At 42.7% G+C, this 16,165-nt stretch overlaps 1 protein-coding gene and 1 long non-coding RNA gene across 2 annotated transcripts in view; one reads left to right on the forward strand and one right to left on the reverse strand.

The window, feature by feature from the left end:
• LOC148899387 (transmembrane protein 132C) overlaps window positions 1-16,165 on the reverse strand; it is a 146,660-nt gene that overhangs the window by 97,168 nt on the left and 33,327 nt on the right. The gene's annotated exons all lie outside the window — the stretch shown is intronic.
• Window positions 748-2,386, forward strand: LOC148899388 (uncharacterized). Its single transcript, XR_016114723.1, has 3 exons — window positions 748-1,007; window positions 1,444-1,485; window positions 1,639-2,386. It is a non-coding gene; the product is annotated as an uncharacterized LOC148899388 (long non-coding RNA).

Genomic DNA, 16,165 nt, shown 5'->3' on the forward strand with positions numbered 1-16,165 from the left:
ATCTTGCACCAGGAGAGTGGGAGGAGGGACAAGCAGTCACTGATGCTGAGAAAGCAACGTACCCACCCGAAATCCACTTATGTGTTTGCTGTCGGGTATATTACAGATGGTACACATATGTTGTTTTTTATTTGTATTTACAACAATAATAATAATAATAATACAGTAAAGTCTCGTTATATCGATATCGGTTATATCGATAGTACTGCTTATTACAATACTATTTCTATGAACGGAAGGAGAACATTTTGTCACGTCACTTGAGGCTTGAGGGCAGGGCTCGAGTGACGAAAGGAAAGTGGGGAGGTTGGATCCAAAATACACGGCGAGACAGATTCTCATGAACAAAAGTCTTTACTGAGACACGCATGCATAGATGACAGCAGGATGATGTAATTGGTAGTGATAGATAGGGTGGCTTTGAGAATACTCCGACGGAGACTGACGTGTGCGATCGGCAAATATAGTCAGAAGGCACAATCAAGAGAATGACCAACAGCTGTGGGAACCCAGGTGCATGATGATGGGAGGGGCTGTCTCCAGGGAGCAGCGGAGGAGGTGACAGGAGGGGCGGGGCGCGCCCAGGACGGCGACGACATGTGACACATTTACATGCCGCAGGATCGGATATATCGATAGTCCGGTTATATCGATATTTTTTCCGACTCCTGAGAATATCGATATAACGAGACTTTAATGTACTAATACTACTACTACTACTACTACTACTACTACTACTACTACTACTACTACTACCACTACTACTACTAATAATAATAATAATAATAATACATTACATTTTAAGCTCCTTTCAAAGCTCTCAAGGACACTTTACAGTCACAGACAAGCTTAGGTACTATAATAAATAAAATACAATCACAAAAAGAATGCAATAAATAAAATACAATTATAAATAGAAACAAGAGACCTGTTTTTTTGTGCAGGTAGGTCAGATGGGATGATGCTGCTCATCAAGAAGGTGCCTGTTCCACCACAGCAAACAAAAGGTAAACTGTTTTCTCTTGGTTCGTGACTGAGTTATCATCTGACAAGCATCAGTGGTAGGGGTCTATATACTGTATGGGTAGGGGAAATATGATACATTATTTTTGTTTTTAATTACCATAATGTATTGTTATCCTACAAAAAAATGCACTATATCTCTTCCTCCTCATAACATTCTATGGGATATTTATTTAGTATTGAACAACTTCAAGTTAATGTCGAGGGTGTATAGAAATCGGAATGGAATCTTTAAAATCATGTTTTCTCAGTAGTAAATAGATAAGCATTTCTTCATGTAATGTGAACCCTTACAAAATAAATTGATCCCACCCAAAAAATCTGAATTGCATTCAGACCTGCACCGTGAACATAGCAATGAAGTACATATTCCTGATTTTGTTGAACTCAATATATTTATTCTGTGTTTACTACTAATAGGTAAATTGGATGGTAGGGCGGAGCTGGTGAAGATCTCTGAAGGTAAACTGTTATCTAGTGGCTTGTGAATGTGTTGTCATTTGATGTATAAAAACTACAAAATTGTTACAAAACAGACCAATGATGACTTTAGACAGCACTGGCCTGTGTCTTAATTTTTAGAGGAATATTAATTTACTGTCCCATTTTACATAGGGAAGGAAGTAGTAGAAATGAAAGCAAAAAAGTGGACAGAAGAAGAAATCCACGCTGTGGTGAAAACCTTGATGGACTCCATCAGGTCTCTCAAGGTTCCAGGCAAAGACGAATGCATGAACTGCATTAAGGCTTCACCAGAAGAATTGAAAGGGAGAACTTGGAAGGGAGTTAAATATTTCGTGCAAAAAAACGCGTTGATAAATTAATGAGAATGTCCGCAAAACGCAGTTATGGTTAGGTTCGAAACTAAGGAAAGGTTAGGTTTGGTAGCTGGAACAATGCATTGTTTTTATGTATGTTATATATACATCATATATACATATCAATACAACACAGAGACAATAGCTTTTATTTCAACATATTGAGTGTTTTTTTGTCTTGAATATTTGTTGACTAAACTTCTGGACACACCAATTTTGTCCAGCACTTTTATTTCAATTTTGAACGTACCACAATGTCTTGAATGTTTGAAATTTCAGGTTGATGTATTTCAATTATTAAAAAGATCGGAGGCTGCCATTGAAATCGGTACGTGCGCAGTGTTAATTTACTTGATTCTCTTCAATCTATTTTATAATTGTCATGTTATTTGTTATTTAGTTTTTTTGTTCTTTTGACTTCAAGACAGCGCCGCGACAGTGGCTGCCTTTCCAGCAGCCTCTGTATTTTGTTTTTCTACTTTCATTTCTTTCATACCTTTGCTGCTGTGAAATGTAAATTTCTCCACTGTGAAACTAATAAAGTTAAATCCAATCCAATAAATATGCAAGACAAGTATGTTGGTTCTAGCAACTTAGATTGAAAATTGAGAAAATTAAAACATTGTCATTTAGGTCCGATCTGCACAGGTTGTTAGTCAATATGTAATTAAAAGACAAGAGATATTTTCCATAGATTAAATATACAAATCTAAAAACTACACAAAGAGCACACCAAGTGTTGGAACTCAGCACATTTATGAAACAAAAATTTGCTGGCAGCACCAATGGGATGTAATTCACAGATAAATAATAAAGAACAGCACATTGAAAAGTCCAATACTGGATGCAGTCAAACTTTTGGTTCTGACAGAACCTGGCAGACCTACATCTGATGCTTGATTATTCTGTCGGATATCGTGTCAGAAAATGGGAGGGGGCTTGGACCCAGTTGTGCATGTGAACAAAATACTTCACAATTTATGTGTTCAAAATTTAGAATTGTCAAAAAATATACGATCGTGGCTCCTGCAAAACAAAATTGCTGACCTTACAGGCTCTAAATATTGTCTCTTGAAAAAAATAAGCGCTACCTGCTGGTAGTTTGGGTTTGACATGATTCCCCACGGAGTTGCGAAAAACCTGGAAAATTTAAATCAAGAATTATGCCATTTTAAAGTGATTTCTGAGTGAGCACAGGCCAAACAAAATTGGGACCTAAAATACAATTTTTATTACTTTCATAAATCTGTTTTTTTTCATGTTTGAAATTGGGTTCCCATGGGTCCAAACTTTTGCACACCATGTCCCCACCATGTAGCAAAAACGTGTGTGTGTGTGTGTACGCGCACGTGTGTGCGCGTGTGTGTGTGTGTGTGTGTGTGTGTGTGTGTGTGTGTGTGTGTGTGTGTGTGTGTGTGTGTGTGTGTGTGTGCGTGCGTGCGTGTGTGTGTGTGTGTGTGTGTGTATGTGTTTGATGGCTGGTGAAAATCAGTCTGTTACATTTCTATATTGAAGCCACTGTTTTTAAACTGCACATTAGTATTTTGCATTTGAATCAGATTGTGTTTTTGGATGACTTGTCCAAGTTCTATCGAGCTGCTATGATAAGCACAAATGTTGGAGGCGCGCATCCTCTGATTAATGTCGCTGATTTTGAAGAGCATATCGCCTGAGGGTCTGGTAAAATAGTCCTTGTAGAGAGGTGATCAAAAAAATCCATAATCTCTTCTGTGCCTTCAAGGTGACATCTGTTTTAAAGAGTCGGCCCTATTTATATACGACCAGTAAGACTTTAGTTCGCTGACGAAGCCTCTTGGATAGGAGGCGTAACGTCAGACACCTTCAAAAAGTACAGATGACGGCTGAAGAAACCTTCTCATCGATGGACCACTCCTGTACGACTGAGAGCTTACACAGACATACAGACACAAAGCCAAAATGTGCAGATGAAAACATCATGCCTAAGCTTGAATTTGTAAGCCATTTATTCACATTGTTGTGACACTAAGTTACTATATTTCACTTACAATCCCTAAATGAAATAATTTCACTTTTAGTTTTGCTATTTCAACTCAATCACAGGATATATATTATTGCGTTTTGTCTGAGTGCATAAGTGGCAGACCTCATTATTGCCTTAATCAGCCCTTGTCCCTGTGCACATCCCAAGCCGCGAGACACCTCACAAATACACTCCTCTTTTGAACCTGCACCCCCCCGAGACCCATCACCATGGGACAACTATCTTCCAGTATCAGCAGGCAGTGTGATGGACGACAGGTAGAGGGAAAAGGAGCAGGTTGCCTGAGAGCACGTCAGCCTTGCACCCACTTCTCATTAGTCTTCCATTTAGCCCCACACCAAGCCAGCCACTGTGATTGCATGCGCACACATGACCACCTCGTCAGTCATGAATCCTTGAGTTTCCTGCAGCAGGGGAAGCCCATGAGATTTGGGAATAAGGTTAGTCTCCCTCAGTCTTCAGCCACTTGGACCATCCACTTTGCTGTACTTCCCCTTGCCCAATGTCACATCGTGTGCCTCACCACATAAGGAAACATTGTATTATTCATGTATGCCCACAAAGGTGAAAAGGTAAACGTTAGTGAAACAAAAGAATTTTGCATTGAGCTGCAAGGGAAATTCGGAGCGGGCATCTCTTATCATAAAGATCCATCTACAAATAAGGACTGGTTACAAGCTTATCCATCTAAATATCTACTGCTTCTGTAGTGATGAAATAAGTGGGCTTAACTGAAGCAGCATTGATTAAATTGATAAAAAGGAGCAAGTATTGGTCAGACAGATCTTCACAAATAATTGACTGCGATTGATAAGTCCAATGTGCAGCACAAACAAGGTTTTGACCTCTGACAATTGATGTTAAAAGTAATGAATGAACAGAAACTGAGAAGTACAGTATGTGAGGAAAATGAGACACCGCATGTAGTTAAATCACTGGTTGCTCAGTAAATTTGAGTCTGCCTCGAGCTGACAAAACAGCGTTGCGCTCTGATCTGATAGAAAAATGAAGCCACTGCATGATTCAATGATGATGACCGCATTTTCCTAGTGCCGGTTGTTGAAACAAGGTTTTAAAATGCAAGCAAAATGTTACATTATTTCTTCCCAGTTTCCTGGCATAAAATCTAATCTGTATATAGTTTCACATTCGACCTCCTTGTTTTATGAGAATCGGGTTGCATCAGGTTGGTAACAGCTTCTTCCACAGATTATTATAGAGGATGAAATGTAAAGAAGGGGGGATTTGATCATGTAAAACTCCAATTTCCATTTCAGGATAAATTGTTGATATTCCAACAATTTATCAAAATGGCAAACTTGACAAAAATCATGAGACAATATTTTTCTTTCATAGACAAATATCGTAGGCACACATTTTAAGTACATCATTTTGTTGTTGTTTAATAGCGGCTTACAGTACTGAGCATATGTAAAAAAACAGCATTTATAATGAATGTAAGTATGCATTTTTGTTTATTTTAATATTTGACATTCGAAGAATGTTCTGCAATGGATTCTCCCTCTGGCAATTAGATTTGGTGCAGTCACGCATGCTCTTCTTAGCATAACTGGTAATCACATTTCCTTGCAGCGCCATCGGTGAGTCCCAATTTAAATCCATACATGAGAATACAAGCGACTGGCTGTGCTAAAAAAAAGCTATGCGACTATCAAATGTTTAAACGTGACAAATCCAAATTGTGGTTGATAAAGTTACCGGCCTGACTGCTTGTTCATAATGTCACTGTCAGCATATGTATGCAATATCATGCTGGGACGACGACGTCGACTCATCTCCTCTGTTCGCAGATAAACAACGGTACCTGAGTGCAGCAAAGGAAATTCAGACACTTGCTGCTAAGTCATGTCCTCAGTTACAATCGAATCAAAAATGAAATTAACCTAAGGCCATGTTCAGCATTCATCCCCAGACAGGAAATTAAAGTTGTTCCAAACACAATGTGGGTACCCATTGTAAACAACCCTGTCTCATTACGTTGATGAAAAGATGGATAAAAACTAATTACAAGTAGCTGTTAATCAACAATGCGATGCTTAATCTTTAGCTTTTCTTTGTTGTTAATTATACAATAAATATGGGACTAAATCAAAGACAAAATGAATATCCCATCAGAGAGAAGGCATCAAACATTCAAATTAAAATTGTATTTCATTCATAATGGCATGTTTACATGGCACGGGTACATGCCTGCACCATACATGACACGCTGCTCCAGGAACCCAATATTTTGTATTCATTGCATATAATCTATTAATATCTACTAGAGCAGGGGTGCTCATTACGTCGATCGCGATCTACCGGTCGATCGCGGAGGTAGTACTGGTCGAAAAAAAAACATTTGTCAGCCTATCAAACGTCCCGTCACTTGATTGACATACAGGGCAACCATTCAGATGACAGCTGAATTTTTACCTTTAGGTCGCCGTGCATGCGTAAACAACGGCGCTATACGCAGCAAAATTTACAAGCTCGTCAGCAAATTACCTCTGATTTTAAGCCCTTGCTAAAACATGGTGATCAAAATGAGTGAGAAACCTGGATCAAGTAAGGGGGCAAAACATATTACTTTCATACGGAATGGGAAAATGTGGAGGGACATTTTCGGACTGTTCATGGAAAATACGACATTGACTTCACGCCGAAAAGCCAGCTGAGAAAGACAACGGTGGACGAACTAAAATCCCAGTTGTCCGGACAGCAGTAATTTTTCACTCAACATACTTCAAAAGCGAAAGCCGCCACCGAAGCATTGTTCCGGGTGAGTCACGCCATCATTAAACAATAAGTCCTTCCAAGACGGAGAGATGGTAAAAGAAGCATTCGTTGAAGCAACTGACTCCTTGTTCAGCGACTTTAAAAATAAGGCAGAGATATTATCTTCAATCAAAGCTCTGCAGCTGTCAAGACAGTTACACGGCGCTGTGAAGCCATGGCTGAGGATTTAACCCAGCAAATATGGAAAGACATCGGAGATTGTGAGTGTTCTCACTGCTGAAGTCCATGGCTCATGGACAGTTCTGTAACTTACTCACACAGGAAAAGTACCCCAACATGAGGAAATGTGCTACCTCCTTGACTGCATTATTCGGCTCCACTTATTTATGTGAGTGAGCCTTTTCCTAGAAGATCATTATGTCCAAATACCGTTCCACCATGAATGATGAACATTTGGAAATGTGCTTGAGGCTGGCTGTCAGCAGCTAATGTCCGGACTATGCATCCCTGGCTGATTCAATTCAGTGCAAGTCATCAAAGTAAACTCAGGTAATTACAAAAAAAAAAAAAAAATAGTTATTTATTATGTTATGTATATGTAGTTATTATGTGTGTTGTGCAATATTGGCTTATTCAGTTATGCAAGGTACATCAACATACATTGTACATACAAAGAATCCTTAAAACATTTGAAAATAATTATGTTTTGCATTTTTGTCGTGGGTAGATCATTTTGACTTGGTTGTTTTTATAAGTAGCTCGTATGCTGAAAAAGTATGAGCACCCCTGTACTAGAGAGTTAATTTAAGGGTGTTCTTGTTCTTGTGATGATGACTGAAGAATTCTGGTACAGTTGAAGTTTATGGAGGGATTTGTCTTGGACCTCGAAAAGAAGTGAAATGCGGTCATCAATATGGGGAGGTGACGAGACTGTGGACCATTGCTACCCTTAGCAATGGTGAGGGTCGAAAGAGGGACAGAGACGATTTATATTACGAAAATGGAAATATGCGAACAGGGTTATGTTTTTGACATTTATGAGTCTTCGTCCATCTTGATCAATATTTAGAAGTGCTTTAAAGGGTGTTTTATTCATTGACATAGATTCATGCTTGACAGATTTTTCTTTCTCAGACATGTCAAGTTCAACCAACATCCTTGGCTTTTAAAAATAGGGTTTATGTGGTTTATAAAACAACTATCTAATATTGGCAAATTTGATTCAAAATGGAGGCATGGCATTCGGAAAAACACTTTCATGAAACAAATCTAACTTAAATATCAAAGCTTTTGAGGTGCCAATCAATCATTAATCATTATTTTAGATTGTATTGATTATGTTCAACAATCTTCATCTTATACGGAAGTATACGGCGACACATGTCAGGTATTTGAACATCTACAATACACTGTCAGTCAGTAAAGAATCTGTTTTAAATTAATCTTCATCTTAGCAAGGACAAACGCAAGACAACAGAATGAATACTTTGGGCCATTGAATATCTTTGAGGGACATATATTTTAATTCTATGGTTGTATGACGAAAAGACTGCTGCTGCGTTTATGATGTAGAACTGTGATCTCTGAGGGACTGTTCTTGTCTTCATACTTTCAGCAGCAGTGAGGTCTTAACCAATATTGGACCTCAGCAGGGTACTTGATAGTGGAATTTAAATATTGGTCAACATTCATATATCTTGCTAACCAGATCCAACACAGACACGTACACTATGGAGCCTTTGTGATTGAAAGTACTGAGACAAATAGTAGACATGAAAGAATTGTGACCTCCACTATTCTGTTCTTCAAGAGTATTATAGATTTGTTGATATTTGTTGTTATATTTGTTAATTCAAAGAAAAACGTTTTAGCAGTATATTTTTTCAGGAAGGGTGGGGGGGCAACTGAAAAATAAGAAGGACAACCAGAAGGGAAAGAAATGGTAGTTGTTAGTGTAACCGGCCTCAGACCGAGGGGATACCTGGATCGGTCCAAAGCGCTTCACAGGCAGGTAGCACTGTGAACGACGAGGAAAGACGACACGAGACAACCGTGTTAATCAGCTTCACACAACGGCATTTATGACGACTTACTCATCAAAACATCAATTTCAATATCAGAATACATTCATGTGTAGATCTATACATTCAACATCTATACATTGTATGTATCCTCCACATTCGCACATGCTTATGCACGTCTGCCCGCTCGTGTGTGTTGTACTGGGAACTACAATTGACATCCAAAAATCCAAATTCATCAAAGCCACAAAATATTCATCAAAGCCACAAAACAAGGTTTCATATCTAGCATCGCCCAATAAGCCCCCAATTACTTTAACTTCTTGAGAATGTCTAACACTTATTATTTTGAATACCTGTGAACGACGAGGAAAGACGACACGAGACAACCGTGTTAATCAGCTTCACACAACTGCGCATGCGTGAGCTGAGCCTACATCGCCTTCCTCTGTTCCACTCACAGGCGCGTAGCGCCCTCTCCTGACTTGGTAGTCTAATCGACTAACATACAATAACAGAGGTCGTTTCTAACCCCCTACACTCTCCCCTGTTTTAAAAGATGTCCCCCGACATCTTGACTATACCAACAAGTAGTCAAGTACCAGTAGAAGCACATTCATCTGTCTGGTCTCCGTAGGGTGGTGTCAATCACATTCTACTGCAACTACATTCAAGTCCATACCGTCGGGGTAGAGTAGCAATAGTGTTCAGGTCGCACTAGATAATGAGTCGTGGGGTAAGGCATGCAAGTATACAACACATTTACCCCAGGTCTCCAAGCCTGGTATGATGGATGACCCAAGTGTTCATATGTAAATATCTCTCTGGGTCTTAGAGTACGAGTAGACCTTCGTGGCAGCGATTCCATTCCACTTTGTGACGCGGTGTCCGATTCCACCAACTCCGCCGGCGCTCCTGCATCACCCTCATTATCATCCATTACAAGTTGTTCCGGGCTTCCCTCAGCAGGCAGGCTGTCAGCTGGTGTTGGTTTTGGTAATGATGCTGGTACGACCAAGGGAAACGCTTCCTCTAGCTGCTGGCCATCCTCTGGTTCCGTAGTTAGTGCCTGGGGGTGGAATTCTGATGCCACAGTTCTTAAATTGTGCGGTTTAGGTTGAGACACCTGATGACTGCCTGTCTTCCTTGTATACACAGGTAACCGTCGGAGATTGTATGAACATCCCTCCTCTTCATCTGAATATCCAGACTCCTGGCCAACTGCTTCCCTGCTATAAGCCTGTCTGTCTAGCTGTTTTTTCTGCTTCTTTGCCTGTCTGTCTAGCTGTGTTTTCTGTTTATTTGGCTGTTCAACTGGCAAATCATTGACAGACATTAGGAGATTACGGTGCAACACACGGGTAGTTTTGTCTCCGTTTTCTGCCTGAACCTTGTACACTGGTCCATCTCCCATTCTTTCAGTGACCCTGTGGACTTTTTCCTCCCAGTAAGCCCGGAGCTTGCCAGGTCCTCCCCTCTCAGATAGGTTCCTGACAAGTACACGATCCCCTGGCTGGAGTGCAATGCCTTTAACACCACGGTCATAGTATTTCTTCCTTTTTTCAGAGCTCTTTTGACTGTTCTCGGAGGCAATTCTGTAAGCATCTTGCATTCGACAGGCCCACTTACGTGCATATTCCTGTCGGCTTTTTACTTCCTCGTCCGCTGTCAGACCAAAAACTAAGTCGATGGGCAACCGGGGAGACCTTCCATAGAGGAGGAAGAACGGTGAATAGCCAGTGGACTCATGTCTTGTACAGTTGTACGCATGAACTACATGAGGCAAATAGTCTTTCCACTCAGCTTTCCTTTCTTCTTGGAGAGTGCGTAGCATCTGTAACAATGTTCTATTCAGACGTTCTACAGGGTTGCTCTGCGGATGGTATGGGGTGGTTCGGGAATGCGCAATGCCAGACAACTGTTGAAGCCGCTGGAATAGACTGTTTTCAAACTCCCGACCTTGATCATGATGTAGTCTCTCTGGATAAGCGAACCGTGGAATAAAATCACTAAAGATTTTCTCAGCAGCAACCTTGCCTGACTTACTCTTAGTCGGGTAGGCTTGTGCAAAACGAGTAAAGTGGTCTACCAGGACTAGAATATACTCATAGCCTCCTTTACTTGGCTCCAGATGGAGATAATCAATCGAAATGAGCTCAAATGGGGCACTAGTAGTGATGTTGCCCATGGGTGCTTTTTCCGGAATGGTGGGGCGTTTCTGTTTAATGCAGGAACACTGGCGAATGACATAGTTTTCTATTTCGTGCTGCATGAATGGCCAATAGAACCTCTGCCTTGCAAGGTTGATCACCTTGTCAGCTCCAACATGACCCATGTCATCATGCAGGTGTTTAAGCACCGTCGACTTCAGCTTACTAGGGAGAACGAGCTGTTTCCATTTCCCCGCCTGTCTGTATAAAATCCCCTTGTCCAGTTTCAGTCTATTCCATTCGTGTACTAGTCTCCTTGCCTCTGGTCCCATTTGTCTTTTATCTTTGTCATTGGGGTTCCATCCCCTCATCTTCAGTGTCATTACCTCAGAGATTGACGCATCCTCTTCCTGAGCAGCTCTGATATCATCTGGAGTGATAACGGGGACTGTCACCGGAAGAAAATCCTCACCATCAGAGGTGAATTGCAACGCCGCCATCCATGGCACATCCTCCTCAGCCACAGCCTTGTCCCCCTGCCATATGTTGGAAACCACGTCTGGGGGCAAAGTTTCAGTGTACTCCTCTGTGTGTCCCTCCAGCTTAACTGGATAACGCGACAGTGTGTCGGCGTCAGCATTCGCCTTGCCTGGCCTGTACTTTATTGTGAAGTGGAAATCCGCCAATTCACCCACCCAGCGATGTCCGGCAGCATTGAGTTTGGCCGTGCTTAGAACGTACGCGAGAGGGTTATTGTCTGTGTACACAGTGAATGTGGGTGCATAGTAGAGATAATCTCGAAATTTGTCGCAGATTGCCCACTTCAACGCCAGAAACTCAAGCTTTCCAGAATGGAGATGATAATTTTTCTCTGAAGGTGAGAGTGTTCTGGATCCATAAGCAACAACGCGAAGTTTATCTCCCTGCTGCTGATAAAGCACAGCCCCCAGACCTTCATTGGATGCGTCCGTATTTAACACAAAGGGCAGATTAAAGTCTGGGTAGGCTAAAATAGGTGGACCAGTCAATACATCTACCAGGCGGGAGACCACAGCACTGTGTTCGGGGCCCCACTGAACAGGGTTACCAGAGGGAAGCTGGCCTAACTTGGTGACTTTCCTTTGGCGTGCAGCGGTGTTGTGAACTGGCCTCTGGTCAGGCTGAGTGGCCCCCTCTACCAGTTTAAACAGCGGCCGTGCAATCCTGGCAAAGTCCTGTACGAAGGATCTATAGTAACCCAAGAACCCCAATAGAGCTCTGACTTCCCCTATATTGCGTGGTTCTCTCTCTTTTAACTGCAAAACGGCTTCCAGGTCTTTAGGGTCTATGCGGACACCATCACTTGACACAAGACGACCCAAGTACCTCACTTGTCGTCTGAACAGTTCACATTTATTCGGACGTAGCTTTATGCCATGCTCCCGCAGCCGGTTAAGCACTTTCCTCAGGTCCTCTACGTGTTCATGAAATGATTTTGAAAAGCAGAGCACGTCATCCAGATAAGGAGAGCAGCATTCGTCCCTCAGGCCATCAAGAACGTCCTCCATACATCTTTGAAAGGCTGCTGGTGCATTAGTTAGGCCAAATGGGAGGCGGAGCCACTCGTACAGCCCCCAAGGGGTGCTGAAAGCCGTGAGATGCCTGGAACTGTCATCAACAAAGCCCTGGTGGTAAGCGCTGCCTTGGTCAAGTATTGAGAACCAAGAGTAGCCCCCCAGGTTATCTAGCAGATCTTGAATGCGTGGGAGTGGATGACGATCAGGGACAGTTTTGCGATTTAGCTCCCTAAAGTCAACGCACAGGCGCAAGCTTTTATCTTTTTTTTCTAACACAGACGACAGGAGATGAGTATGCTGAAGTGGATTTTCTTATCCAACCATGGTGAAGTAGGTTTTGCACATAGTGTTTCATCTCTTGATAAAGGGGTTTTGGAATGGCATTGTAACGCTTTTGCACCGGCGTGTTGTCAGTGAGTTGGATCTTGAGTTGCAGGTTTGGAATGCAACCTATATCAGCATCACCTCTTGCAAAGACATCTGACTCTTCATACAACATGTCTCTGGCAATCCCCTGTTCTTCCTCTTTAAGATGTGACAAGTCAACCGGAGGATGCCACTTGTCTGTGGTCAGAGCCGCGCAGCTTTGAACGGTGGGACTGTTTAGTGGCTTTGGATTGTCAGAGCACTCCTTAAAGGGCACGACCCCAGTAACTTCCTCAATTGAGCCGAGAACAGTTCTCTGTGGAAGATAAATGTCATGTTTACTAACATTCTGGATGGGAATTTTTACCATTTTTGTCGGCCCACTGGGTACATGTACTAACGAGGAGACCGGCTCTAGCCCCTCAGGGCAGCTGTTCCCTATACTGGGCTCAAATAGCATTGTTCCCCCCTTGGCCCATGCTCTTACTCTGCACTTCATCTCCCATACCTTGCCCGCAGGAATAATGAGTCCCTTCTTCCCAACACAGGGTACTGGAGGAATGTCTGATCAGGGCCCGATTTCTGAAGCACAGAAATCAAGGTCTCTACTGTGCGTTCACTGACACTCATGGCTTCTTTCAGTATGGCTCCAATGTCCACCTGCTCATTATTCTCGTTGATCATTTCTGCAATCACATTGCTTCCTAAGAGAGGACAATTCACACAACTCGTACTGATTAGTATGGGCACTTGTATGTCAGCATGTCCATGGCTTCCACTCCGTATCTGCAACCCCACATTTACCCATCCATCAAAGGGAACCGCTGTGCCATTCGCTGCAGATACCCCAAACAGTTGGTCCGGAAATAGGGATGAAAGTGGCTGAATGGTTACGTTGGGCAGTGCTTCCTCTACCCACGCCCTACTCACCACGGTCACTTGAGACCCTGAGTCAAGCAGCATTTGGAGTGGGACCCCATTGAGTGCACATGAGACCATACATCGCTTGCCAATTAGTTGTGCTACATGTTTTTTTGATGTTGACTGATACTGCGTCGTCAGACTTATGGATGTTACTGGCTCAACCAAGTTGCTTTGTACTGGAGGCTTATCATTGGCATTGATCACTGGAAGCCTCACTCCAGTGACCTTTCCCCGTTTCCCAGTGCCTTTCTTCGCAGACAGCCCACAGCTCTATGTCCTTCCTGACCACAAATGAAACAGTGAGGGCAGCTCTTAATGTTCTTCCGCACACAGGCCTGACACCTGCCCCTAGTCTCATTCGTTGGTGTCTGGGGTCGCGTCGAGGATCGAGTCAGGGACGGACCTGGATCTACCTGAGGCGCAGATTCTGTAGGTTTAACAACTTGGGCAAAGTGTTTGGTCAGTGCGGTCACTTGTGCAGTCAGCTCGAGAATGGCAGCACGGTTAGCCTGTAATTCAGAGTCAACGTTGGTCTGGTTAATCTGGTCAGTTTGATTAGTTTGAGCAGCATGGACATTCACAGATCGATTTTTAGTCACAGTACTGAGGCGTTTCACCCTCTCAGCCTCTTCACTTTTGGACTTGGTAAGTTGTTCTAACAGGACATCATCACGAACCTGTAAATCGGTAAGGAATGGTTTGAGATCACATCTGACATGATAATTCTTCTCATTTAGCCCTTGATAGAGTGTGTGTAGAAATGTACCTTGGACAAGTTTTTGATCGTAACCAAAATCTGCACCTGGTTGTTGTGACTCAAACATAATTCTTTGCTTCAAACCCATCAGTCTATATAAAAATTGCTGTGGGGACTCACTGTCTCGCTGCCGAGCGCTACTGAGTTCGTTGAAGAGCTCAGAGCTGCTCTTATCTCTGATATGTGATCGTAAAATTGTTTTTAACTGTGACATTGTAAGACCCTCTGTATCACTTAGCATGTCTCGGAATGTTCCAGGTTTAGTTATCTTCGACACAGTGCGGATAACCTCAGACTCGCTAAACCCTTCTTGTAGTCCCTCATCCATTTGTCTACACAGGCTACGGTATGACAGTTCAGACCCGGTGTCAGAAATCTGACCACCATAAATTTTGAACTCCCTCCGTGGAAACAGAGCAGCTACATCTGTGTACTTCACCACCTGCTCCCCCATACCGGAGGATAAACCGGCATGTTCAGGAGCAGCACCACCTGAACTGTTGGCGATGATCCTGCCCGGTGTGTGGATGTCTCTCGGTGGAAGATATGGAACCTCAACTTCTCCTCTCAGGTCCGCTCCTTCCCCAGTAGGTTCCTCCGGGGCATCTAGGAGCTCGCTGATCATGTCATCGAGGTGAAGGAGTTGAGACATGCCTTCATCTTCTATGTGTCTTAATTTGTCACCTCTGACATAGTCAATAATCACATCAAACAGTTCTGGTTCACTAAGGGCCGCAAGGTCCTCAGTATCACTCTCATCCACTGCGCCGGCAACAGTTAGTAGCTGATTGACATTCAAAGCCAACAGTCTCTTTTGGATCTTGAAAATCAATACCCGTCGTGGAGTTGTGGGAGCCATCGTTAGCCCCTGAAGCCTCTACTCTCTGGAGAACGGACAGCACTACAGGCTTCCCTGAAGCTTTAGGCACAGGTTCTCTTCGTAGCAGCTCCCACTCTGCCCACAATCCCGGACGAGCCCCCAATTGCAACCGGCCTCAGGCCGAGGGGATACCTGGGTCGGTCCAAAGCGCTTCACAGGCAGGTAGCACTGTGAACGACGAGGAAAGACGACACGAGACAACCGTGTTAATCAGCTTCACACAACGGCATTTATGACAACTTACTCATCAAAACATCAATTTCAATATCAGAATACATTCATGTGTAGATCTATACATTCAACATCTATACATTGTATATATCCTCCACATTCGCACATGCTTATGCACGTCTGCCCGCTCGTGTGTGTTGTACTGGGAACTACAATTGACATCCAAAAATCCAAATTCATCAAAGCCACAAAATATTCATCAAAGCCACAAAACAAGGTTTCATATCTAGCATCGCCCAATAAGCCCCCAATTACTTTAACTTCTTGAGAATGTCTAACACTTATTATTTTGAATACCTGTGAACGACGAGGAAAGACGACACGAGACAACCGTGTTAATCAGCTTCACACAACGGCATTTATGACAACTGCGCATGCGTGAGCTGAGCCTACATCACCTTCCTCTGTTCCACTCACAGGCGCGTAGCGCCCTCTCCTGACTTGGTAGTCTAATCGACTAACATACAATAACAGAGGTCGTTTCTAACCCCCTACATTAGTATATGTGCATAAACATAAAGAAGATGAGCATACAATGTTATTCCATGCAATTTGGTAAAGCAATATAGTTTACTTTTTCTAAATATCTAAATGCATGAGATGCAAATGCAGCTGAGGTAACTGAAAGAAATATTGTGTATTAGACTGATGTGTCCTAAATTTTCAACTTATTCTTT

Source organism: Hippocampus bargibanti, linkage group LG04, assembly GCF_051943395.1.
Source record: "Hippocampus bargibanti isolate YZ-2025 linkage group LG04, ASM5194339v1, whole genome shotgun sequence".
NCBI lineage: Eukaryota > Metazoa > Chordata > Actinopteri > Syngnathiformes > Syngnathidae > Hippocampus > Hippocampus bargibanti.